Here is a 26,082-nt window from a genome sequence, read left to right as displayed (position 1 = left end):
ATATTTGACCAAAAGTGATGCGTAATGGTAGCACCATAACTGACTGTTTCGGGTGTGCAAAATATCTCTATTTCCTTCATAAAAAATAAATAAATAAATAAAATCATAATTTGATTGCTTTAAGCGGTATTATTTAAAAAGTTTCATATACTAAAGATTTTAAATGTTCAAAATTGATAAAAATATAAATATATATGTTTAATTACCATAATTATTTGACACTTTTTAAAAAAAACTGTAACTGTAATCAACTTCACGAAAGGGCCTACTTTGAGTCTATGAGTACATTGAGTACAACTCTTATGCAGTATCACACATTTTCTTTCGACAGAGTCACTGGAGGATGTAGCTAAAAGTTCCCTGATCCGTAAGAAATACCCATATACAGTAAAAGCTAACGAAATAAAATGCACTGTATTGACTGTAAAAGACATTCTCCCTTTTTGAAGCAGTTGTAACGAGCGGTGTGGTCACCTCCCGGCCTGAAGACGGCCTCCAGCTGCCTTTCTGCGCGTCTTGGTGTTCGCATGTCCTGTGTTTGCGTGAGTCTCCCCCAGCACAGTCCCCCCCCCGCCCCAGGGTTGACTCCAGTCGCACTTCTGCCTGTGTGCTGTTTGCCTGCTCCCTTTCTGTGTTTGCACTGCCTTTTCCTGGCACCAGTGTTCCCGCGAGGTGAAAGGCATACTTTTGAAGTGAATCGTTGACACTGAATTGAGACACCCTGAAATGGACAACTATCATAAGGGATTTTGTTTACACTTAAAAAGTATTTGCTTGAAAGGTATTCACATGCTGCAACGCTTATAAATTCTGATTGGTCTCCAACCGGTTTTCCATTATATGACTGTGGATTGAATTTTCCTCTGCTGCTCACCATTTATAGGGAAAACAGCAAATATCTGTAAAAACACCATTGCCGGTTCACCAGATTACAATACAACACTACGGAATGATTAAATCTGAGGCTGTTTCTTATGGAAGCAAAATGTGTTTTTAAGCTGGCTGATTGTTACAATTCTCATTTAATCAAATATTTCACCATTACTGTTTTGATGACAGTGGCTGTTATTGAAGTCCTTTATCATTTATAATTAAATTTTCAGGATGTGTAACACAATCCCACGAGAAAGCTACTAAATCCAAAAACACATGCACAATAATCACAACCCTATAACCTTATTATATTTACAATGAGACCAGCCAACGTGCTGCTACTAGCTATCATTATTCTGGTCAAAAAACAAGTTAGTTTCACGCCCGGCTCCTGTTCACAGAGTCAAATTATGTGTGTGCCAGCCGCCAGTGCTCGCAGGTTCAGACATTTGTATCTGCTGACTAATTTTCTGTTGCCGTGTCAGTACCTTGTTATCGGTTGAATCAATTAACTCAGAGCAATTCAATCCCTCAAGACGGAAGTCATAATGTGCTCCAAGGAGTGAGCTGTGAAGTGCAGGCCAGCCAATCACGTGGAGTGGGATTTGGCCAGGAGCTTCTGTTCAAAGTGGACACCCCAAGTGTAGTGCTTCCGTTCCCCTATGGGTTCCCCCGACCTGGGGAGGCTGCCTATGCGGTATATCCCCTCCCTCATTCAGCACATGCACCCATTAACCACTGCAGGCATGTGCTGATGAATCAGGCTAAAATCTGACTCAAATCAGCAGAAAGCAAAAAAAAATAAATAAAATAAAAAATAAAAATACACGCGACCTTGAGTTCGATGAGCGTAGAACCCAGTCTTCATCAGCATGGCTTGGACTATTCAGACATAAACATGGAGAGCTTGTAACTCACATCAGCGTGGCTTTATAGAATGGCTGAGATTCGATGTACCTGAACTTAGGCCCAATGGCATACCTTGGTATGGAAGCACCAGTCTAAGCTTGGGCCATGAATGTAACATGAAATGGTCTTTGCAAGTTAAAATACTAGTTAAAATTGAAGTCCGAGACCATGGTTCTCAGCCGGCAATGGGTGAATATATATATATGAAACAGAAAACTATACCAAAGAATGCAAATTCCCAGCCAAAAAGTAATAAGCCGCACTGCTGTGCTTGTTTAATTAACGTCTTAGCGAGAACAAAAAACACCAGCGGCTTTATTTATTGTTGACGATCAAGCGTGTAACCCATTTCCCAAAAATCCTACGGTTCGTTCTTTGTTTTTAATGATTATTTCAGTTGTCCTTATCTCGTTTTGTGTTTTGGATTCAATGTTCTCATTCATTCGAGGAAAAAAAAAGCATGCAACATCCAAATGAATATCACACGACTGCAATACAACCACAATCCATGTGATATTTTTGATATCTATATATATATATATATAATATAATATATATATATATATATATATATATATATATATATACATACTTGAAAACTTGCAGCTTTATAACTATTAGCTTCTTATAAAAACAGATGCCTTGGAAATAAAAAATATATATAATTTAATCTCATGCAAAGTTTAAGCTGCTTTCACAGAGGAAAGACCAGTCTGTCATTGCCGGAATCATCACTAGGTTTTTAAATTGCAGGTTCAGTTTTACATAATTTTGTTCGCCGCCCAAACATGTCTATTAATTGCATCACTTTCAGAACATGAATCATTTCACCATGACTTCAGATATCAAGCACTCGCGTGAAATTTTAGTTTCAGCCTGCTTTGATGACCTCCTTTAATGACCTTCAAGGGTGCTGATTCCCCAGAGAAGATCAAGGAGTAGCAAGTGCTAATAAAACGTGATATCACCTTTGGAGTCTGTAACGTGACACCACACTTTGACGGAGAGCTACAGCGACAGCCAAAAAAAACACTGAACAAATGTGTGAAAACTACAACACTTAAAATCTATGAGAATAAACATGACTCTTACGGCAATAAAGTATACGTGATTCTCGGTGCTAAAAATTTAAGGCGTAAGGTAAATCCTTTATCCTGGTTTCAACATTAATAGTTTTGTATATTAGAATGAGCTGAAACAGATTCTTGAAAGCTGCCAGAAGAAGGTCATTGGCCTTTCATCAGTCCTAAATATTTCAAAGACTTTTCCTATTGGACTGGGCACTTTGAAGGCCACGAGTGTCTGACGAACACAGACAGACAGACACTAAAATACTTCAGATAAGAATGGGACATAAACATTTACCACCTGCAGCCAAAGATAAAATTACCCCGATAAGTAGTGTATTTTTACATGTTTCGCATATTTGTTGTCCGGTTGTCCGGTCTAGACATAACTTGCACTTTTTGGGTTTGTCCGTAATAGAATAATAATATCAGAGCTAAGGTTTCATCAGACACTCTCATCTCATCACACTATAAGTAAAAGTGTGGGGTATGATATATGATATAAGCACCATGTATCACGTCACAATATTTAAGCTTTATGTTTAATTTATCTGAATTTCATGTTGTGAGAAGATCCTTTCCTGTGTTTTCCTAACTGACTGTGCACTTTCCCAAGGTTTGGAGAATCAGGAATTGTACCAAATGTTCTGTGCAAGCCTCTTTCTTTACAGTATTCACATATATGTCCATTCATATTACCAGGCTGATGAATTATTCAGTTACTAACATTTATGGTAACCTTGTAAGGTGCCTGCATTACAGTTTACAAAATAACAATCATGGGCAGTCAGAAATACTCCCAGAAAACCAAAATGCAACTTTGTTTGAACACATTTCAAATGTGGACATCAAACCAAATGATCAACAACAACGGCAGCAACAATAATAATATATTCTTCAAGGCTTAAGCTACAATGATACAGCTCAAAGTGCTTCAAACTATCATTAAATGTTTGCAGTGTACATAGGAATGAAGCACAATGCAGATTCAACATTTGACAAGATAAAAGCATCCTAGATAAAACTAAAGATGAATCCATTCATATCAAAATAAAATCTGAAATGCTGAATATGAATACTTATTCAAAACGAGAATATAAAATGTATAAGTTTTGTAATAATATATTCCAAAACTTTAGCTGCATAATAACATACTGCTGTCGCTCTGCTAGTCTAATAGGAGGATACAAAACCATAGAGCAAGTATGACGTGGCTTTGAACAGATTAACTTAAATCTCAGCTGTTACTCTGTTGAAAACTTAAAACGATTAAAAGTACCTTAAAATCTCTTATGATCTGTTCCAGCACATTATACAAAAGGTGACGCCACATGGACAATGCAGGACTTTGCTTTGTGTTCATTGGCATTTTTGTAAGCAAACCTAACTATTGGAAGGTGAATTGTAATGAAAAAAAGCATGGCTACAATTCATAAATGCATGGGTTAATATTTCAGCATCAGGTTGTGAGAGAAGCCGTCTCACTTCTGCTGTTTTACATAAGTGAAATTAAGTTGTTTTTGTTTTATAAGATTTATGAGCTTGGAAGCTTAGATCCCACACAAAACCCTCCCTTGTACCCGATGGGTATTTGGGGTTCTTTTGAAGAATTGTGCAAAACAGTCTGTGTCTCCAAAAATGTATAAGTCGTCTTTTTCACAACTGCTCCATCATAAAAACAGCATAAAGAGTTATTGACTTCATTCGTGCTCTTCACAGAATCACCAGACATTTTACTTTACGTAATCATGCGGAATAAAATGGCAAACGGTAAAAACAGGAAAGATTTACTAACTGTTTCCGTAAATCAAAACCATAAAAAATCCATCAATATTACAGCCTCCTTTGTATAAATGCATGCTTCTATACACCACCTGTCTGGACAAGATGGTATATGCATAACATAGTCATCTTTCATGCGTGAGAGAGGTCAGTCGTTTTAATTAGCATTTTTTCACTATCCTTCAGTGCTAAGTACATAATTCATGAAGTACATAAGACTGGCATGAAAAAAATGCCCTGCTTAATTTACAATTCTTAATACGATTCACATTTTTTATATTTGAACAGATAATAAGTTACATTTTGGAGAGATCCAAGTGCACAATCAGAAATTTTAATTTAGAAAAAAAATCCTAGACATATTTTGCTAATAGTTGTTAATGTGAGATATACAGTATACTAAAAAATAAATAGAAATGATGGAATTTTGTTGCTGTTGTGCTTTTATATATGCAGACAAGTTTGTAAAATGGAACGGGATTTATCTTTGATTTTGACACTATTGCCAAGTGTAGGCTGAACCAAACATGTTTTCCTATAGTAAGGAGTAAAAGTGGATTGTACACTGAAGGACGTTACAGTGCACTGCTCATAAACATTACGTGTTTAGTGCCAGAAAGTGCTCTCTCGATCAAAGCAGTGTGGCCGTCAGTCATCCTAAAGGCTCTCACTGTGTTCCACACCCTGACGGACCGTTAACTGTCAGTTTTTCAAACATCCTCCTAAGCAATAAAGTATGACAATTTTGTGCCACTATTCACACCATCACCATCTTGCTTTTACCTAGCCTATATGAAATATCTCTGAATTAATATTGGACTCGTGGGCTTCAGAAATTACATCTGGCGGTCCAGTGACCGTAATACATACATATGTATACAGTACACACGCAAACAGATGTGTACCATAATAGCATGCTATATTTACACACGACTCCATTCATTCTTCAAGCTGATTGGCTAAGCAAAATTAGTACATTAATATTAGTCAAATTGTTTACGTTTGAATATAGACGCAAACTATTTACTTGCCCGATGACTTAATTGATTATGTGAAAATTAAGATATTAAGTTCACAGTATTTTAAAATTAAAGTTTTTTTTTACTTGCAACACAAACACTGGAAATAGTATCTCCTGGCTCACAGAGATACTAATGCCTTGGTCTGTCACTATGTTAGCCTTATTTGGGGGGGGGGGGGGGGGGGTTGCCATGGGTTTCCTCATAAATCAAGGCCAAGTGCATGGTTCAGTTATTTCTAGTAAATAATAAGGGAGGGCTGGGTGGAGAAGTGGGGAGGTGGCCAGGGAGAGCTTCAGGACAGAAGAGTAGAAACCGAACGCTTCGATTTGACTGATGAGTGAATTTTATTTCTATTCTCAAAGTTACGCTGAGAATACAGCACAATGGCATTTTGCAGTCCCAGCTGAAAACATTTCCCTTAGCCCCTAATATAAGAACATAAGAAATTTACAAACGAGAGGAGGCCATTCGGCACATATATCCTCTCTGCTGGTCTCCCACTGGTGTAGTTGTAAGTGCAGCTAGGGTGGACCGTACAGCTTCACAGAGATCACTCCCTCCATCGTCTACTTTATTGCTGCACGTTAAATGCATCTCCCAGACTATATGGAGTTTCAGATGAGTGCCGCACGTCTCATGTATTTCCACCATCAAAGCAGTACTTTTTAATTAATAAAATTACCATTTTTATGTGGACCGCAGCCAGATGAGAGCAGTTTCACATGGTGCCCAGCGAGCTTTTTGAAATCACCCAAATGGTATTTTTCTTTTCTTTCCATGACACAATGAATTCATGGGAAACTGACCATTAGAATCCAGAATGAGGCCAGGGGGTCTGCACTTGATGTTTAATAGTTTTATTGGAGTGTTGTTTTAAAAACCTGAACTTTTATTTTATAGGAGAAAATCAATAAACAATAAATCCACTGATGTAGCAGAAGATATGAAAACATCTGCAAAGTGTATAAATTATTATCTGCATTTATTTCCATCTCTCCATAACTTCGTGATTTTATTGAAAAAAAGGACTTTGATTCATTCCCTATAGACACATGGGAAAATAACTGGCCATAAATTATTTTAGGTTAATATAGCTGATTTTTTATTGCTTTGTTAAATTTCAATAACTTCTCGTCCAACTTACTGTATACCTTATGTCTGAGTAATGCTTACTTATAACGTATACCAAGCTTACGTACAATGTTGCAATACAGATTCAGCCCTTTGCAAATGATTATCTGTCCTGTGCAGTACTCGCCAAAGGTTCAAGGTCTGAGGGGAGGAGTAGTCATATGATTTTTATTTTTTTTAGTAGCACTGCAAAGCCATTAGTTATAATCACGAAGAAGATGAGCTGCTGCTGTGAATTTGGGAAGATTCAGCTTTGCTGCTAAACAGGTTAAACCACAAAGATTTTGCTAAATGTCACAGCAAAGGTCCGTTTCTTGATCCTGCAGCCCCTGCAAAAAAGTTTATGCTTTTGGACATTATGAAGGAATGTATGCATTCATTTACAAATTGCACATTTATATTCTATTAATTTATTTTTAGTCCCATATGACCAATTAGGAATAGAGCTGAGACAACATTAAAGTTACTTTAACTTTTTTGTACAGTAAAATACTTCAAGGGACCTTGTAAAACAGTCCGTTATACATCTGTATGCCCAGAACACAACTACAGGACACCATTTACTCATGCCACACCCCAGCAGACACACTTGTGGTATAGATTATTATATTGTACATGTAGTAATCCAACTTTACCTGACCAGATGCGTGACTATTAATAATCTCGACTACATACAGTACGTATCTGCGCTGGATATCACCGGCACGCCACACGCCTTGTAGGCGGAGCCTGCATGTCCGTTATAGCCGAACAAAACTATAGCTAAAAGCGGCCCTGGGGACCAAATTGTCTGTCCGTTATAAGCGAAATTCCGTTACATGCCAGTCCGCTATATCGGATGCTTTTTCTGCATGGCCTTAAAGGCGCACAACCGGGAACAGCGGACCTCGTCCGTTATAGACGACATTCCGTTATAAGCGAGTCAACTATAACGGGAATTTTACTGTATTATTATGCAATTCCATGCAGACTCTGTTTCATTTGGTTGCACAGTTTGTCAGTGGCTACCACTGTTGCCTTACACCTCCATGGTTAGGGATTCAGCACAGACACCTGGCTCTGTGTGTGAGCTGCAATGGACGGACATCCTGTTTAGAGGGTCTCCTACCTAATGCTCTGTATCTTCTGGGATAGGCTCCAAACTCACCACAACCCTGGATAAACAACCATGGAGCAGGATGGATCTGTTCCACGTCAATAAGCTTGCGTGACAAATAGAAGGTTTGAGAAGGGGTGTATTGCTGTTACTAATACAGCTTGATTCGATATTGCCCTAATCATACATACTACCCAATTACTAAACTGAACGTTCATTAAAGAGAGCTCAACCATGCTTTATAAACTGTGTGTAGAGTTTAGGTATGAACACTATTATTTGGCGTGAATATGTCCCACAGCTGCTCCAGGTCAGAGGCATCGCATTCATACAAAAAATTCATATGCCATTTTATTTCTTAGAAAAGATACATTTAATGTAGGTTTGCAACTGTAGTCTCATTTGAGTGAGACTCTCATTCATTCTTCACTTCAATTCAGATCGGTTTTTATACAAGAAACTGCCACAATAAAGGAAAGAATGAATAAATAAAGAAAAGAATGTATATACAAAGCAGGAGCTTCCACACAAATGCACTTCCAGCCTATTCCTGTCCAGTTAGCATCAGCACACTTAGGGTCATGCGGAGAGAAGGCTGGGGCGGCTGAGTTGCCCATTATTCTGGTTACCATGGTTAGAAGAGATCTTGGGGACTTTAAGAGAGCAGGGTGAGTTTGAGGCCACATTCGGCAGGTGTTTTCGGTGATGAATACTGCACAACCTGTACTGCGGCATGGAGAACAGTGGCTGGGACTCTGACATGAAAGACACACTATTGACAAAAATTTGCACACTACTTGACCTTGATATCTATTGGTTCAGGATGCAGGGGGGGGGGGGGGTTAAGCAATGGTGAATTGGAGAGATTGGAGGGTTTTTTTGCCTGTTAAGCACAGAACTGCTGTAATTCTTGCCCCGAGAACATTTTGCCCCGGTACAAATACCCAGCTGGTTCTCATTTAAAGGGCTGATTAAGTGCAGTTAGGAACAGGATCACCTGAAACGAAAATGCTGCAAGACGAGGGAAGCCCCCCCAAACGACTGGTTGCTGCTACAGTACCTGTGGGGAGCAGCGTTTGCTTTGTTCGAATTCTCGCTCTGTTTTACTCCTGTTATTCACTTCCAAGGATGTAGTCTCTTATGTAAATGATGTTGGATACAATCCTTAGTTTTATTTATTTATTTTTTGCCAGTTGCGGTTATTTTGCTTGGAATAGAGCGACACAGGACGCCTACGTAAGAATGCCTCTAGGATTTAATATGTTAAGAAATAACAGCAGCTAAGCCCTAGGCACACAGGTGACCAGCTGTCCGATATTTCTAAGACGTATACGTCTTCTACCAAGAGTATGTTTTTGTTTTCAGTCCTGTGGTATGCTCTGTGTAGGCTGACCTGCCAACATTCTACTAAACTTTATGTGCCAAATATGAACAAGATTACATGCTGTTATTACTTTGCTAGTTATTAAACGTTCTGAGGGTTGGACTGATTTGTTCTCTTCATATTTTTGTGGCTATTTCTGACTCCATTCTAAGCCCTCTAGATATGTCTGTCTCCAGTTCACCACTAGAACCAGCAATAACCAGACTGCAGAGATTTCATAGAAAATGGTCACTAATTAAGTGAGTCCTCTGTATTACACTGCTGATGAGCATAGACAGCTCCTCGCTGGAGTCTATATAGTTATGATTGGTACAGTTCCTAAAATTCATAACTTTGTGGTTTCTCTGAAATTCCTCCCAGGGACTGTGGTCTCTGACATTTAATCTCAATTAGATCCGTTTCCGAACAATGAAGTCTCAAATTTTATTGTCCATGCTGGATTAATGATATACGGTCACAACAATACAAATTAATATAGTGAAGCTTCTTATCAATGCATTAAAAGAAAAAAAATGAGTTCAAGAAAATGTCACATCCTAATTGTGTCTGTTCGCTTACCCAATGCGATTTGGACCCCCCAATACTGCTGGTGACATGCTTTTCGTGTATTCAGTCATATAGCCTTTAGGAATGGCTGTTTCTTTTATATAGGGGACAGTCTTCGTCCTTAACCATGGGTGACTATAATGACAATCACAAAACATGGGGAGAATCTTAGCCTATGTGATTATTCTGTTGACCACAGCCCTAAACTGCAGACTGAAAAATCAGAATAATCCATTCATCCATGCATCTTGCAACTGCTTATCCTAGAAAGGGTTATCAGTCCATTGTAGGATAATCTGCATAATTGTACACTTTAAATGTAACAATCATAATGATTAACTCTGTACAATTCAGCAGTCAGGCAGGTACTGGATGAAACAGAGCTATTGGAAACCAAAGTAATCGAAACTGCCAGACAGTCACTGTGGTTTAATTGTCACATAGTGTATTATGCTGGCACATAAACTGAGAATAGGTAAGCAGCAGATCTTTCCATCTACACAGACGGGGAGCCCTGCCTTAGCTGTCTATACCTATTACATACAAACAAAAATTGTTTATATGGTTTCTTTAAGTAGCACAATTTTATGTGTGTCAGCACTCTCCTTGCAAGTGTCACATTTTGCATTGGTGTGCAACTCAGAGCAAAAGTTATTTTTATAACCAGTGGTTGAGCTCAAGTAACCTATGTCGATCCTGGATATTCTGTTTTGTGAGCATCTCACGCGTGACTTGACATGTCATGTGCTGCCGTAGGCAGATGGGCGTTTACCATAAACAAACAGCTGATGATGTAGGTGTAATACGTTTACCATTTCTCACTATCTGCCTTTTGATGTAGCCCAAACTGCCAGAGAGAGCTTTAGGCTGGTATGTTACGGCCAATCAACAATTTCCTTCATGTAAATGCCGCATCTGCCAGGCTGTGCCTAAATTTTCAGAAATAGAGTGACTCGTATTTTACAGATCAAATGCCTTGCCACTGTAGCTCATTCCTGCTCCTGTAGACATACTGTACCACCCTGCAGAACTTAGCACTAATACTAAAATGGTACAGAATGGTCTGATTATTTGTACCAGGGTAAATTCGGGCTGTGCCTAAGCTCTGCAGGGTGATAGATGAGCAGGAATGAGTATCCCTGTCCTTTGTGCATATTTAGGTTTGCTGTGTGCTCTGAGTACACATATCTGAATGTGTTCGGTTCAGATCCCAAAGGCTAAAAGCGGATGGAGAGTGGCTCAGCGAATTTGGATGGTGCACCTCTGAGTGGAAGGTTACGAGGTCAAATCCCTGCGCTAGCTGGGTAATTTAACTGCTGACCCTCTGAACAAGGCCCATAACCCGCAATTGTATGGGGGACTGTCTGACCTTGCATTCAGATTTGTACTTAGCTGTGGATATCAACATCTGCTAAATAAGTAAAATCTAAAATACCCCTGAGCAATGTCTTTACAGTTTAACCTTATATACTGTATGTTAAACTGTGAGTTACAGAATTTTGCTTGGGGGAAAAAAACCCTGCTAATCAATTAAAGTATATGAATGAAAATAATTGTGAAGTCGTTAAAAACATGGAGGTATCTGAGAAAGTTGCCATCATGGGCGCTGCTGTCTACTTCACGTTTGCCGGCAAATGTAGCAGCATTAATTTAACATGGAGAGCATTTGTCTGAAAACTGAAAATTGCAATTTGGCTGTGCATTCATCTGCTTTCTGCCGGCATGCTCATCATGCTCCTAGCTAGGAGACACACTGCTTTGACACCTGTGGCACTCATCACATCAAAAAAAAAGTTTAGCGAGGAAATGGTTCACGCTGAAATATGGTATAAGTTAGCCGACAGCTGTTGAGGCGCTCTGCTTGCATTCAGCTATGTGAACTCGTGCTGTAAGCCAGCAACTGTTACGGTGCTTCATTTGTACACATTAATAACATCTTGCGGTGTCACCGCTTCAGCCAGATTCTCCTGAAAAATAGTGGACATTTGTAAAATTCCATCTTTGAGAGGTTACTTGGAGGTTAGCTACAATTTAACAAGAAGTGGGTATTCATGGTCATTTCTGAGCTGGAAGAAACTGCCATATTGATTTCCTGATAAGCTCATATTTTTGGTTGATAGTTATTATGATCTCTTGCTCATATCTGGCCAGTCAAATAGAATGGCTTCTACCTCATCAGAACCAACTGTTCTTCAAGTATGGAACTTCACTGCAATATGACAGTTAGCTAATCAACTGGAAACAATTTACCCATCTTAGTTTGAATATATTGTCATCCATTTAATACTAAAATGAATCTAGGTGCTGTTGGAACGACAGCAATGTATTCCCTGGATGAACCCCCCCCCCCCCATCATATCCCTACTCCTCACCCAAACCCCCAACCCCTACAATTTCTAGCCCCCTATAGTCTCTCCCCATCTCTCCAAAATTTTTAATCAAAGCCTAACTTTGGGAGACTTGTCTCAGTGTAATCACATCCACGTCTGTGGCTGTCTCACGCACCACCAGATCGCGTCTGTGACTGTCCTCTCACGCACCACCAGTTCCGCGTCTGTGGTTGTCCGATCACGCACCACCAGATCCGCGTCTGTGGCTGTCCTCTCACGTACCACCAGATCCGCGTCTGTGGCTGTCCTCTCACGCACCACCAGATCCGCGTCTGTGGCTGTCCTCTCACGTACCACCAGATCCGCGTCTGTGGCTGTCCTCTCACGCACCACCAGATCCGCGTCTGTGGCTGTCCTCTCACGCACCACCAGATCCGTGTCTGTGGCTGTCCTCTCACGCACCACCAGATCCGCGTCTGTGGCTGTCCTCTCACGCACCACCAGATCCGTGTCTGTGGCTGTCCTCTCACGCACCACCAGATCCGCGTCTGTGGCTGTCCTCTCACGCACCACCAGATCGCGTCTGTGACTGTCCTCTCACGCACCACCAGTTCCGCGTCTGTGGTTGTCCGATCACGCACCACCAGATCCGCGTCTGTGGCTGTCCTCTCACGCACCACCAGATCCGCGTCTGTGGCTGTCCTCTCACGCACCACCAGATCCGTGTCTGTGGCTGTCCTCTCACGCACCACCAGATCCGCGTCTGTGGCTGTCCTCTCACGCACCACCAGATCGCGTCTGTGACTGTCCTCTCACGCACCACCAGTTCCGCGTCTGTGGTTGTCCGATCACGCACCACCAGATCCGCGTCTGTGGCTGTCCTCTCACGCACCACCAGTTCCGCGTCTGTGGTTGTCCGATCACGCACCACCAGATCCGCGTCTGTGGCTGTCCTCTCACGCACCACCAGATCCGCGTCTGTGACTGTCCTCTCACGCACCACCAATTCCGCGTCTGTGGTTGTCCTCTCACGCACCACCAGATCCGCGTCTGTGACTGTCCTCTCACGCACCACCAGTTCCGCGTCTGTGGTTGTCCGATCACGCACCACCAGATCCGCGTCTGTGGCTGTCCTCTCACGCACCACCAGATCCGCGTCTGTGACTGTCCTCTCACGCACCACCAGTTCCGCGTCTGTGGCTGTCCGATCACGCACCACCAGATCCGCGTCTGTGGCTGTCCTCTCACGCACCACCAGATCCGCATCTGTGGCTGTCCTCTCACGCACCACCAGATCCGCGTCTGTGGCTTTCCTCTCACGCACCACCAATTCTGCGTCTGTGGCTGTCCTCTCACGCACCACCAGATCCGCGTCTGTGGCTGTCCTCTCACGCACCGCCAGATCCGCGGCTGTGGTTGTCCGATCACGCACCACCAGATCTGCGTCTGTGGCTGTCCTCTCACGCACCGCCAGTTCCGCGTCTGTGGCTGTCCTCTCACGCACCACCAGATCCGCGTCTGTGGTTGTTCTGTCACGTACCACCACTAAATGACACTGCTTCAACTCTAGTGTTATTTGTCTCAAAACGAAATCTGTACCAGATCGTCACCTGTACAATGTTCCTGGGAAGTTTGGAAAAACCCATTAAATACTCTTAACGTTACTGTTTTCACAAATGTTTCTGCAGCTGCCTTCCCTTCCTTTGCTGTCACCTAGAGCTGCTTTTTTAGTGTTTGTCTCAAAATGAAAACAATGAAAGTGAAGGTGTTCATCCATATACTGTAATGTTTTTTTTTATGAAGTTCTAATAAGTTCCTTCAAATACTTCTCAAGTTATCATGTTCACAAGGTGGCACAGGGGTTAGCACTGTTGCCTCACAGTGGCACTGTGTGTGTGGAGTTTGTATGTTCTCCTCATGTCGTCATGGAGTTTCCTCTGCGTACTCCAGTTTCCCCCCATGGTAAAACTGGAGTTACTAAATTACCTGTAGTTGTGAATAGTATGTGAGTGCGCCCTGTGATGTGTTGGCTTCTCATTCCGGGTTATTTTCTGTCTTGTGCCCACAGGATCCAGACCACCCCAACCCTGCATAGGAGAAACAGGTATAGAAAATGGATGGATGGATGGATGGATGGATGGATGGATGGGCATTCATAGGCTCAAGTTATAGCCAAGCTTAGGGAGATGTTCGCCTTCCATGATAGGGTCCTTTGAGTCCATAAATAGATTTCAGCTGGTACAAAATGCAACAGCCAGAGCTCTTACTAAAACTAAAATATATGATCATATAATTCATTGGCTTCCAGTTAAATTTCATATTGATTACAAAATGCTGTTAAAGCACTGAATGGTCTTACACCAGAATATCGCAGAGATCTACTGGTCTCATACAACCTTCATTACCTACTTCAATTTCAAGGAGCAGGATATCTATCAGAACCTAGAGTGGAAAGAACTATGGCAGGCTGCAGAACATTCTCTAACAGAGCTCCACAGCTGTGGAATAGTCTCCCAGAGGATGTACAAGATTTAGGCTCACTCTCTATATACAAGTCTAGACTAAAGACACACTTGTTTAGTCTAGCTTATACGGTCTTTAGTTCTTGCTCTAGCTGGCTATCCATCCCCAGTCAGGCCTGTAGTGTGAGGTGTAGAGCTGGGTGGTTATCGATGCCATTGGCTTTGGATGAGCTGAGCTGTCAGTGCTGTCAGTCTAGCTTCACGCTCCCTCGTGGAATTGAAGTGTTGACGTTCAGGGACTCCCCATGCCTGCATTCCCACCTGCCTCTCCTTCCTGCTTATGCTGCCATAACCATATACGTTAGAGCTTATTGCACTCACATAACTGTATGCACTTCCTGAAGCCTTCCCTACTAGGGCTAATGCACTTTTTTTATTCCTTCCATGCCTCCTGGATGTGCTGCCTGGAGACCCAAAAATCACGATGCCCTGCTGCCTTTGGCACACTGACTTCCTGAGGCATTCTTCCTGGCAGGCCTCCTGCCCGTGGCATCTCGCCTGCATGGACTGCACCACTGCTCACCCTGTCACCAGGAGCAGCACAATCATCTGCCTGCCCTGACATCTGCACCTATATCTCCACAGGACCTTCCTCATTTACACCCGGACGTTAACAGTTTGCAGCATATAAATCAGGTCTTTGTTAATTTGACTTCCCCCCAAGTTTGACTCCCAAGGGAGTTTTTCCCTTGCTTCTGTCGCCACTGGTTTGCTCACCGGCAGCATTGGGCAGGAACAATGCAAAGTGCTTTGAGGCAGTGTTATGTTGCAAAAACGCACTATACAAATAAAATAGAAATGTCTTCTGAGACCACACAGTGTTTCTTTCTCAAAATGTGAAAAGTTACAGATCTTCACCTGGACAATTTGTCTGCAAAGTCTGAAAAAGATCTGCCTAATGCTTTTTGAGTTATCACGCTAAGGGTTAAGTGTCTTTTCTTTGCCATTATTATGCAGAGCTGCCTTAATTTTTAAATTTGATGAATTCCAGCTTTTCACCCATAAAATGTGTCTGCAAACTTTGAAAAAGATCCGTCAAGTAATTTTTGCATTATCACTATAACGGGATCAAGCGTCTCGCATTGTCCTTCACTTTGATATCACTATGCACTGTCTGTTAGTTCATTTCCAGATGTTTACCCATATGATGTGTCTGCACCATTTGGAAAAGATTCAACAAATACTGAGTTATTACACTGAGAATATCAATGGCTGAGACTGCCCTTCTCTTTTCTAGCATTAAGCAGAGATCCTTCAATTATGGTGTCATCTGTCTCAAAATTTGATCATATCTTTGTGTCGGCAAAGGTTGTCTAATGTCAAATGTCATCTGCAGACATCCTTCCCTCCATATCACAATAGGATCACTTTGGAAAACATTAAGCTGCAAAATGTCATTTTTGAACAGACCACACCAATCCTCACTATACTGGCCCAAACACTAGGCTGTGATATTTTACCTAAATGATAATAAAAAAAAAAACAAAACATTGAGGATACAGCTGGTCCACTAAGAGACAGTACCTTTCTCCAGTGTATTTTTTAAAGGATTTGGTACCACTTAACATTCACTTCCATATGTCACTTTCATTTTGTGCTGATATGTCTGCAAAGCTCAGGCTATGCTGCATTGTGCTGTCACAGGAATCTGAATGCAATTGTGTAAGCAGTCTGCACACTAGGTGACAAGAGGAAAGACCCAATAACTAGGATGAGAAAAATTAGCAGGGGACTCATTCCAGAGTTTTCTATGGAGCAGGGAAAAGTTGAGCCAAAGCTGCTATACCCATAAAGGGCAGACATTATGTACCGTATAAATCAACATAAATATGCCACAAAACGTGAACCGGAGAAAATAAGAACAGTTTTTAACAAAATTGTAACAAACAAGCACCAGTGGTGTTATATCTTCAAGTGGCACATCTCATGATGTAACGATATAACATTACTGGAACGTATTCAGCTAGTTACTAATGCAGCAAACTACAGTGAATTCACAGAATATTCCAGATGGTAAGATGCTGCTTCATTAACAGCTATTTCTCTAGAAGCATTTTTACCATCATCATCAGCTGGGCACATAAAATAGAAGTGAATTAGCTAGCCACACTCAGCAATTATTACTGAGGCTTTCGCCTTCATTTGACAATTGATGCAGCTATTTGAAACTTTTTAAAAGTGTATCTTTCTATTGCTTTTGATAGCACTTTAACTTCTTTGTCACTTACATTTTACTGGCGAAAAACAAAGGGGTAATAAAGGAACAGATGCATGGTGATTTAATGTGCTCACCCTTCAGCTTGGCTCGGACGGGCATGCACCTTTAGCATATGCTAATAAGCGAAACCAGAGATCGAGAAGCCAAAGATGAGAAGGAAGAGCTGTATAATGTTTGCAATATGTGTGAAACGTCGTGTTAACGTTAATGTGCTCAAGGCCTAGCTCCTCAGAACTGGCAATCTATAAATTGTTTTGTATTTGAATTCATTTTCTAGCTATATCCTAGATTCTCAACACAGTTTTATTTATTTATCTCCATTTTTTATATGCTCCTCTGTGCACAACAGTTTCCTGCCAAAGGTAGCTAATGTGTACATATGCAACAGCTACCCCCCTCTTCACACACGGTAAATCAGCTAGCTTTGTATGAAGAAGGCTAAGCACCGGATGGATAATAGATGGTAACCCTACCAACTGGTGACCAGTGTGAGATATGGGAGATGTTATAAAGCCATGTATTGGAGAAGGCTGGGGAGAGCCATCCGATTCCATTTCCCGCTCTTGACAGAACCGAGCCAATTTGTTCTGCTACAGAGATCCCGATCAGAGGAGCCTCTGCCAGATTTCCACCATTTACGTTGATAGGTAAATGGATAACTCGGTATTTTGTAAAAACATGCTAAGAACTCAGGAGGCCCAGATTCTCAAGTGCTGTGAATGACCACTTTTAAACCTCGTCCTATCACTTTGGGATTATACCTATGAGAAATTGCAACGGGTTTTCACTGCAAAATAAAAGCGTTTGTAGGCATCCTCGTTCCCTATACCGATTCTCCTCATTGCTAACTAATTAGGTTAATCAGCTAGCTGGAATCTGAGGCTGCTCCCTACATCGCCTTTCTCTTTTTCACAAGGCTCTGGGCATGACGTAAAAAAAAAAGGTCCCTGTAGGGTTAGAAGCGAGTAATATTTTTTAGCGGTACTTTGCTGTTCATTACACAAGAATGCAGTTTAAAAATGTTCATTTACAGTTATGTTTTCAGTTTTCTTAACTGCGAACAGAAAGCAGTGATAATCAGGACACGATGTTTCTTAATGGATCATCTTTAGCAACCCATGTGGCCCAACTCAAAGCATGCTAGAACAAAAATAAAAAAATAAAAAGAATACCACGGGAAAAGTTGGCTGGTTGCAGCGAGCAGAAACATGTGAAGCGGAATTCTCAGAATGAGCCTTCCCTTTTAAGGACGGAAAGGCGGTGGGGAATAAAAGGTATAGCCGGAGACACAGGGCACACGCGCCATCTTCTGTGGGCATTTAGGTGGAACATAAAAGGTTCTCTTTTCCACAGATCCTGAAGAAACGCCACCACCAATAGACAAACACCAAGAACGAGCTCAAGTGGAATGGGTCCAATACATAACTACAATCACTTTCCTACAATGAATTAATTACTTTTGATCTGTCATAAGTTAAACATTTCGAAGAAATTGAGCTTTATGCCCAATTTATCTATGGCTATAAGTGACTGATTGCATGCCACAGTACAATAAAAAGGCGAAAGGCAAATTGACAAAAAAATATACATTTCAGCAAAAATTGAGGCTCAGTCAAATAGCAAAAGCAATCTGTCTGTTTAACAGCTATGTTTCTGGGTTGCTACAGGGCTGTAGGCGCTGTTATATTTAATTGCATTAAGCACAAATACTTTATATTTCTTTCACATCCGTTATTCCTTGTTAGGCTGTTTGCATTCATGACAGCCATTTTGTCTATCAGCCTTTTTTCAAATTCCTTATGCTTGATTTAAGTTGCATGCAAACACGTATTAATCAGTGCAATATAACTGAAGCGTTTTACAGCCAAGCTGCTACCACTGGTCTGTTAGCATCATTTATAGTCTTCCGGAGTTTGATTGGTTCATACCCATTTTCTTTCATGCCTTAGGACTTGACTAATCAGAACCGGTTGGTTCTCTTTTCTAGACACATGGAGCACATGGATAGATGATCGTCTCGCAGAACCCACAAGGCTCGGTATATGATAGTCAACGTGGCAGCAGAGGGAAATTACATATTTCATAGAATGATGGATAGTCCTAAACACAAACCAGTAATCTGTACCGCACTAGTAAATTAGTGGATGACTATTTATGATTTGCTCTTATCTTTAAAGTACAGACATTGTCAGCCGTGATGTATATTGAGGAATTTACGTAGCTTTAAAATGGGTAATAAAAGTAATGCGAGCAGAGAAGCTACTGCATCTGCTCACCAAATACTCACTTTGTGCGGACAGATCAAACGCTGGCCGACACAGAAGAGCGTTTATAGCCATTTGAGGGTTAATGTCAGGATTTGCAACCATAAAGTACTGCTGCTGTTATTACAAGGCATGGAGGTCTATGGATCAGATGTAACACTTAGATTATCATAGACAAAATTATACTCACTTGTTAAACTGTTTAGACTCCATCAAAAGTTTAAGAATTTTAAGCCCGAGGTGAATTAATGAGAGGAAATAATGCTATCATATTTCTATATGAGAAAAACCTGACGCCTTTAAGACCGAACTATTTAACGAATTGGAAGCACTTCAAAGGAGACGTACACCCAAACTTTGAATGAATTATCAAACACATTGTTACTCTTTTAATTATAGCCTTTAGGATTATCCTATTTTAATTACTTTTCAGTTTTAATGCATTTCCCCTTAAATACCAAATGACTGGGCACTGACTGTTAGCAATCTGGCATTGATGGGGGTCTTGCCCAGCCTTGTGCCCTATGGTACCCGGGATAGGTTCCAAGCCCTCCCTCCGCGATCCTGACCACAAGTGGTTAGACGGATGGTTGGTTATTGATTAATCTGATTGGCAGTTGCAGATATAGCTTTATGTTGTATAGTAATAAGATACAGAAATGGGCACCGCAAAGGTGACCCCACATTTTCATTGTAGTGTGTGGTCACCGACTACAAGACACATCACCTATAGCTTCACCTTCGCTAAAGCCCTTTTACGCACACAGAATAGGAGTAACAATCACTGGAACAAAGTGTTTACAGAAATAACAACCTCCTATCAGATTACAGGGCTTTTGTTTATCTGAAATATATACAGCTCTTTCATAGGCTACAGATATTACCATTGTTAAGTTGCATTTCTTATTTCCTGCTACATCATAGACTTAACAAATGAGAGCTAATTCAACGTGAAACTTGTTTTACAATGTCTACTTGGTAGTGCTACCATTACATTTGTATATTTCTACTTTTTATACTGACATTAGAGTTTTCGTTCGGAGGCTAACCTGTTGAATGAAAAATATGTGTATCTCATTGATATTTTGTTTGATGATTTTTGTGATGGCAGGAAACCCTTCTTAGGGATTATTTTAATTTTTGATACTTCAAAAACCAATAAAATAAAGTTATTCAGTGCACTTATAATAGCATAGATTTTTCTTTGGACTTTAGTAATGTATCTATATAATGTATCCATACCTGTGTATCCATGCCAATGTATCTGGAATGATTCATTATCTTTAGGTTTGTAATGTATATTTATATAAAAAAAGCAAATCATAGTAATGTATTATTTAGCACATGTTTTAAAGGATGTTAACCATGGTTTATTCTTTTTTAATTCTTAGTAAAAGTGTATTGTTGTGAAATAAAGAGTAGGCCTACAGGATGGTCTGTTACTGTTGAACTGGTCAGTTAGTTGAAAAATCTGGTTATGAGGCTTAATTTTTAGCATACTGGCACCTTTTATTTTCCAAAAAATGCTCTGCCTACATGCAAGCTTCCTGTATAAGTGGTAGCTCTTCTCATGCTGTAAATCTACAGTGAAAACAGTAACATGTTTGAACAATGTACTCCTTTGAATGTATGAGGCTTTACATGTTTATTAATTTATCTTGGATGAATGTTGTACATAAGAGGCACTTCAATTTCGTTGTTTTATGACAATGACAATAAAGTTATCTATCTATCTATCTATCTATCTATCTATCTATCTATCTATCTATCTATCTATCTATCTATCTCCCAAATTAGAAAATTTATCAGTGTTCATTGTCAAATCAATGACAGCCCCCTTAATCAATTGTTAACCAATCATTAATGTTAATTGATGTTTAAAGTCATTTTTACTATTAATAAGAATACTATAGCTTCATTATAACAAACAAAGCAATTAAACTATGACAGAATTTTTAACAAACGTGGGTTTTTTACATTAGCATAGACACATTATTGTATTTGCTATTACATTGTACTATTTCCTAATTAGGGAATGCTAATTCTCATTTCTTCATCATTACAGCAGATGTGAGCATAAGCAGCTGGATATTGTTAGTGGAAGAAAAACGTCCATGAACCTCAAAGCGACTTCTGACCCCTAAGCTGCAAAATTCCATAGCATGGCTCCAGTTCCCTACTCAACTCCTTGCAAAGGACTCATCAGTCATTTGTACACATTACTCTCAGTGCACCTTAAATATCACTGAGACAAATTTCTCAATATTATTCCAAATTCAACACCGTGTAACTGCTTCGGGATGAGAAGAGTAGCATTTATCTCAGGGAAATTGCAGAAAATATATAGATAATAATTTAAAAACACATAGTGTTAATTCAAAAAGAGGATTGATGGCATTTGATTGAATTAAGCGGATTTCTTTGTTGAAAACTCCAGTGTGGATCGAAACCAGCCGTGGAACTATGGAAAAGTGAATGGACATTATAAGTGTTTTTATTGAAGTTCATAAAGTCAGACAAATTGAAGCTTGTGTAGGATTAGCCATCTGAGTTCTAGCCATGTGTGTAACAATATACTGAAGTAACTCTATTATCACCTCTTTTACAAGTCCATTAAGAAGGTGCCCCCAAAGTAAAAGAGGAAATGCTGGTAAAGTCAGGAAAAGCACGCACACTATCACATTGATGTTACTGACAAATGCATATATTTGAAGGAATTAACGTTTAGCAAAATACTTATACTGCTTAACATTCAGATAGGGGACATTACACATTGTGTTTATAACACCGGTAGAAATTATTGAGTGATAGACTTTATATTAAAGACCAGGGCCATTGTTCACCTAATATCCTAATGCCTCCACAAAGACTTCATTGGACATGTTTTCCGGTCCACATCAAGTTTAATGTAGATCCAAATGTCACATAACATTGTTTTAATATAAGTAATTTATCATAGGTCTACTCCTTTTCCTGCAGAAAAGCCACATCCCATTTCAAGGTTGTCTACTGATGGAGTAATGTTTTAAACTGTTGTTTTAGGACTGCTGTTTAGTTAGCCATATCGGGTGATTTTCAGCTTTTGAAGGCTTCCAAAAAGATATTTTGACTAAACCAGTAATCCTAAAACACAGATAATTCCCAAAAAGTGAGTGTAAGGGCCAGTGTTTGAAAATCCACATGCAAGAATATTTCATATAACCATATACAACACAGTGCTTAAGTTTAAAGCTTCTTTAGGAAGCTGACTTCGTAACGCTGAAGGAACATTCCATTCTCTACATCCGATTTAATCTCTTGTGTATGTTATTCTGGCATTAGAAAACTGTCTGATCTTGTACAGTGTTGCATGGTTGCTTGCAAAGATACCCATCTCAGCAGCAACCAACTGCAATAGCTTTTACTGTAATAGTTTTCATTATTATATAACAATATTTCATCTCAGTGTACGACCCATGCACACTGACAAAACAATAAATAACCTCTGACTTACTAAGCATAATTTCAGATATTTTTCATTTTCATTCATTCATTCTATCATTCATTCATCCATTAATTGTAAGGGCTCAACCATATGCATTGTGATGCTGAAATAACAATGTATCGGTTGCATACTTTTTAACAATTGCATTGTTTCAGTTGGGCCAATTAGTGATACAGGCAGGATGATTAACTCTAGAGACGGATGCGTAATGGCCTGCGTATGCTCTTTGGGGCCCCTGTTGTCTGTAAAGTCATCTTTGATACATAAATCCATGATCGATTTTTTTGGAAGTCATAGAAAAAGTAGGGCCATTCAATACCATACAGAATGGAACTCTAAGCTTTTGTAATGAATTCCCCCGAGAAGTACAGACTATGTAATGACAAAACATTAATGTAACACTATTATGAAAAGTACATTATTCATTGCCCATAAAATTTGTCATGGGCCTAGGATTAATTGTTGTTTCCGAATATCCATATCTGTATTCAGTGCTGAGTCATACCAAGACTACACTGTCATTAAGTGCCAGATAATTAGCATTACAAGTATGTTTAAGTGACAACACGGTCATTAGAGACTTACTACCGAGGATTTAACCTGAAAATCAGAGTAAGCCCAGACTAAGAGAGGATTTGAATCTGTAGATAAATGGTGATAAATTCAGGAAGGGTCATCTCCTTTAGTGAGTGCTGAAGACAGCCTTCTATCATGTCAAAATATGAACATTATTTCTAATGAATTACTGTACACACAGAACTGCTTTATGATACCGCTAACACTGCAGCGTGAAATCTTTGTGAACCTTCTTGAATCTGTTGTTAAGGCGCAAGCTTATTGGACCAACAGTTGTTTTTTTTTTTTTTTTGGGTGGAGAGGTGGAGCTTATCAAAGGCAGAATCAGGAACAAGAGCAACCTCATGTCTTCAGACTGTAGGAGGAAACTTACCGAACAAAGGGAGAACATGTGAACTCCATAAACCCAAAGGAGAGCCAAGTGGGTGGATCTCCTTCATGCTACTTAAATTTAGCAGTTAATTACATCATGGTTATCAATTTATATCTAAAGTACCCATTAAAACATCAAAACTGTCTTCATCAATCAAACATCAAAAAAACACATGAATCTACGCAGCCTGCCGTTTTGCCTACACTGGAACGTCACACTATTGTTTAATGATGACAGACGAATTACCCCACAATGCCATATATTCACAAATATTCAAATCCATGGCTTAAGCTTGTCAAGTTTGCTAAATACTATAACTACCATAATCCAGGGAAACCAATATTTAGCTATAATTACAAATTCATGCCTCTTTTGTCTCAGTAACATTTACGTATTCAACTAATTTTATTGTTGAAAGCAATCATCATTTGTATACCTGAAATAATGGATCATATACTTTCAATTTCAAGGAAAGTATGAGTGTAAAAATCTGAGAAAACATATTTCTAAACAGACCGTTAAAAACCCTAGAGAACATTTTTTATTACCCATTAGAGTATTAATTGTGCAGTGGATTCTCTATATTTTTGCCAAAAACATCTTATACAAAACCATTACCAAAATGTTTACATAAATCGCAGCTACCATCCATAATGGTACAAAAGCTCCTATTGAAACTTCAAACACAGACTTGAACGTGTTGTTAATAAATAATAGTATTTAATGATAACTTTAAATACCCCCCAGACCAGAATAAGCATTTAATACATGGATGGATGGAACTACTAGCATGGTACCTGATCCCTAGATATTAATCTCTTTTAGTGCCACATAAAAATAAAAATAAAACCAGGTAAAACATACGATGATTAGCCAACCTCAGCGGAGTTGGGAATGTATCTTACATACAAGTGCGTGCTGGACAAATTGCCAGATACTCATGGTCTCAAGAACACAAGCCATACCTGGCACACAATTGGCCAGGGAGGTGCATTTGCAACAATGACTCTGCAATAAATTAAATTCCTAACCATCCACTACGACAGAGCAGGTTTTAATCACACAACCAGTTCATCAGGTGGACGCCCTGCTACTATACAGTATATGGAACAGAACACAGTGGCTGTTCACATTCAGAGGAATTCTCCTACACTTTTAGAGAGATGTTTGTGTGCTGTATTTAACTGTTATTTGTATTCATATTCATTACTGACATGAATGAAAGATAACAATCAATCAATTTAGCCTATAGTTCATATTTTTAAAAGTGCATCTGTTGTTTGGGTATCCAGTTTCCAACAGCCTATCCTGGTCAGGGTCACTGGGTGGCCCTGGAGCCTTTCCCAGGCAACACGGGGCACAAGGCTGGGGTCTACCCTGGACAGCATGCCAGTCCATGGCAGAACACATGCACAAGCAGACTCAGTTGGAAATGTAGAAATACCAATTAGCCAAACTGCATGCCTTTGGACTGCCAGAGGAACTCTCTGCCATGAGAACATGCAAATTGCACACACACAGAGCTGATGTGAGATTCAAACCCACCATACTAGAGGTGTCAGGCAATACTAGGAACCACTGTACAATCCATCTTTTTTGTCGTTAACTCTTTTTACTTAAACTTTAAATTTCGCTGGTAGATAAAATATAGCGACTTTCTTTTTCGAAGCACTACCCTGGTTGCATTTGTCAACTTGTTTTTCTGGGCTTTGCAAACTGGCAAAAGCCCAAGGAATTTAATATTTAGTGTCAAGGGCTAGATGCCAAGCTTAGGGAGGACAAAATCAGGCGCCACAAGAACTGCTGTAGTTAGGCGTGCTCCACGGGAAAACCCTTAACAAAATAACAACTGTCCAATATTTACTAGAGGATAAATAACGCAGGGGTCTATATTTCAATCTGAGAGTGAAATGCAAATCTTCAGGATGTAGTGAAATCTGAAATCTGTCGCGTAACCCTAGGCAGTGCTCCTCGTGTTTTTTCTCTTTTCTTTTTTTAAATACAGTACATATATAGTTCCCTGACTTTTTGCAACAACGAAAGAAAACAAACTTCTTCCTTCCAGGGAAAGATCAACTTAAATTTCAGTACTGAATAATGCTGATTTTCCACCTGGATGGCTATGAAAATTGTATTACATTGAAATCCGGCACCTTTATGTCCCGTATTTCCCTGAGCACCAGCTTCAGTAAGATGGCTTGAAAGTCACCACCAGGCTACCGCGTTTGATTTATCGTTTTTTTTTTTCCGGAGTCCTTCTCTTTCTCCTTGGCCACGTCACGTGCATCGCCGGCGAACTGCGTTTATTTAAAACCCTCCGCATCTTAAATTCGGCAATTCATAAAACTGATTTTTTTATAACCCGACAGCCACCCTACAGTAACGCAGCAATCGGAAGGACTTACTCACACCGAATGTCATTTGGTTAAATGTGCGTGTTGTTCACCAGTCAAATTAGGTTCGGCTTTCCTTAGCAGTGGGTTGATATATCATCACGCTGATTAA

The 26,082-nt window shown here is 39.9% G+C and overlaps 1 long non-coding RNA gene across 2 annotated transcripts in view; it reads right to left on the bottom strand.

The window, feature by feature from the left end:
- LOC111859876 (uncharacterized) overlaps positions 1–26,075 on the bottom strand; it is a 34,446-nt gene extending 8,371 nt beyond the window's left edge. Inside the window, exon 1 of one of the 2 annotated variants that reach the window (XR_011993608.1) lies at positions 25,987–26,075. This is a non-coding gene — a long non-coding RNA (uncharacterized lncRNA). Of the gene's footprint in view, positions 1–474; positions 740–25,986 lie in introns of those variants that run through there. The other variant, XR_011993607.1, reaches the window with a different exon arrangement.
- Positions 26,076–26,082: the final 7 nt, after the last annotated feature.

Source organism: Paramormyrops kingsleyae, chromosome 10 (genome assembly GCF_048594095.1).
Source record: "Paramormyrops kingsleyae isolate MSU_618 chromosome 10, PKINGS_0.4, whole genome shotgun sequence".
Lineage (NCBI taxonomy): Eukaryota > Metazoa > Chordata > Actinopteri > Osteoglossiformes > Mormyridae > Paramormyrops > Paramormyrops kingsleyae.
Note: the sequence above shows the minus strand (reverse complement) of the source record. Positions and strands in the feature narration are given on the sequence as shown.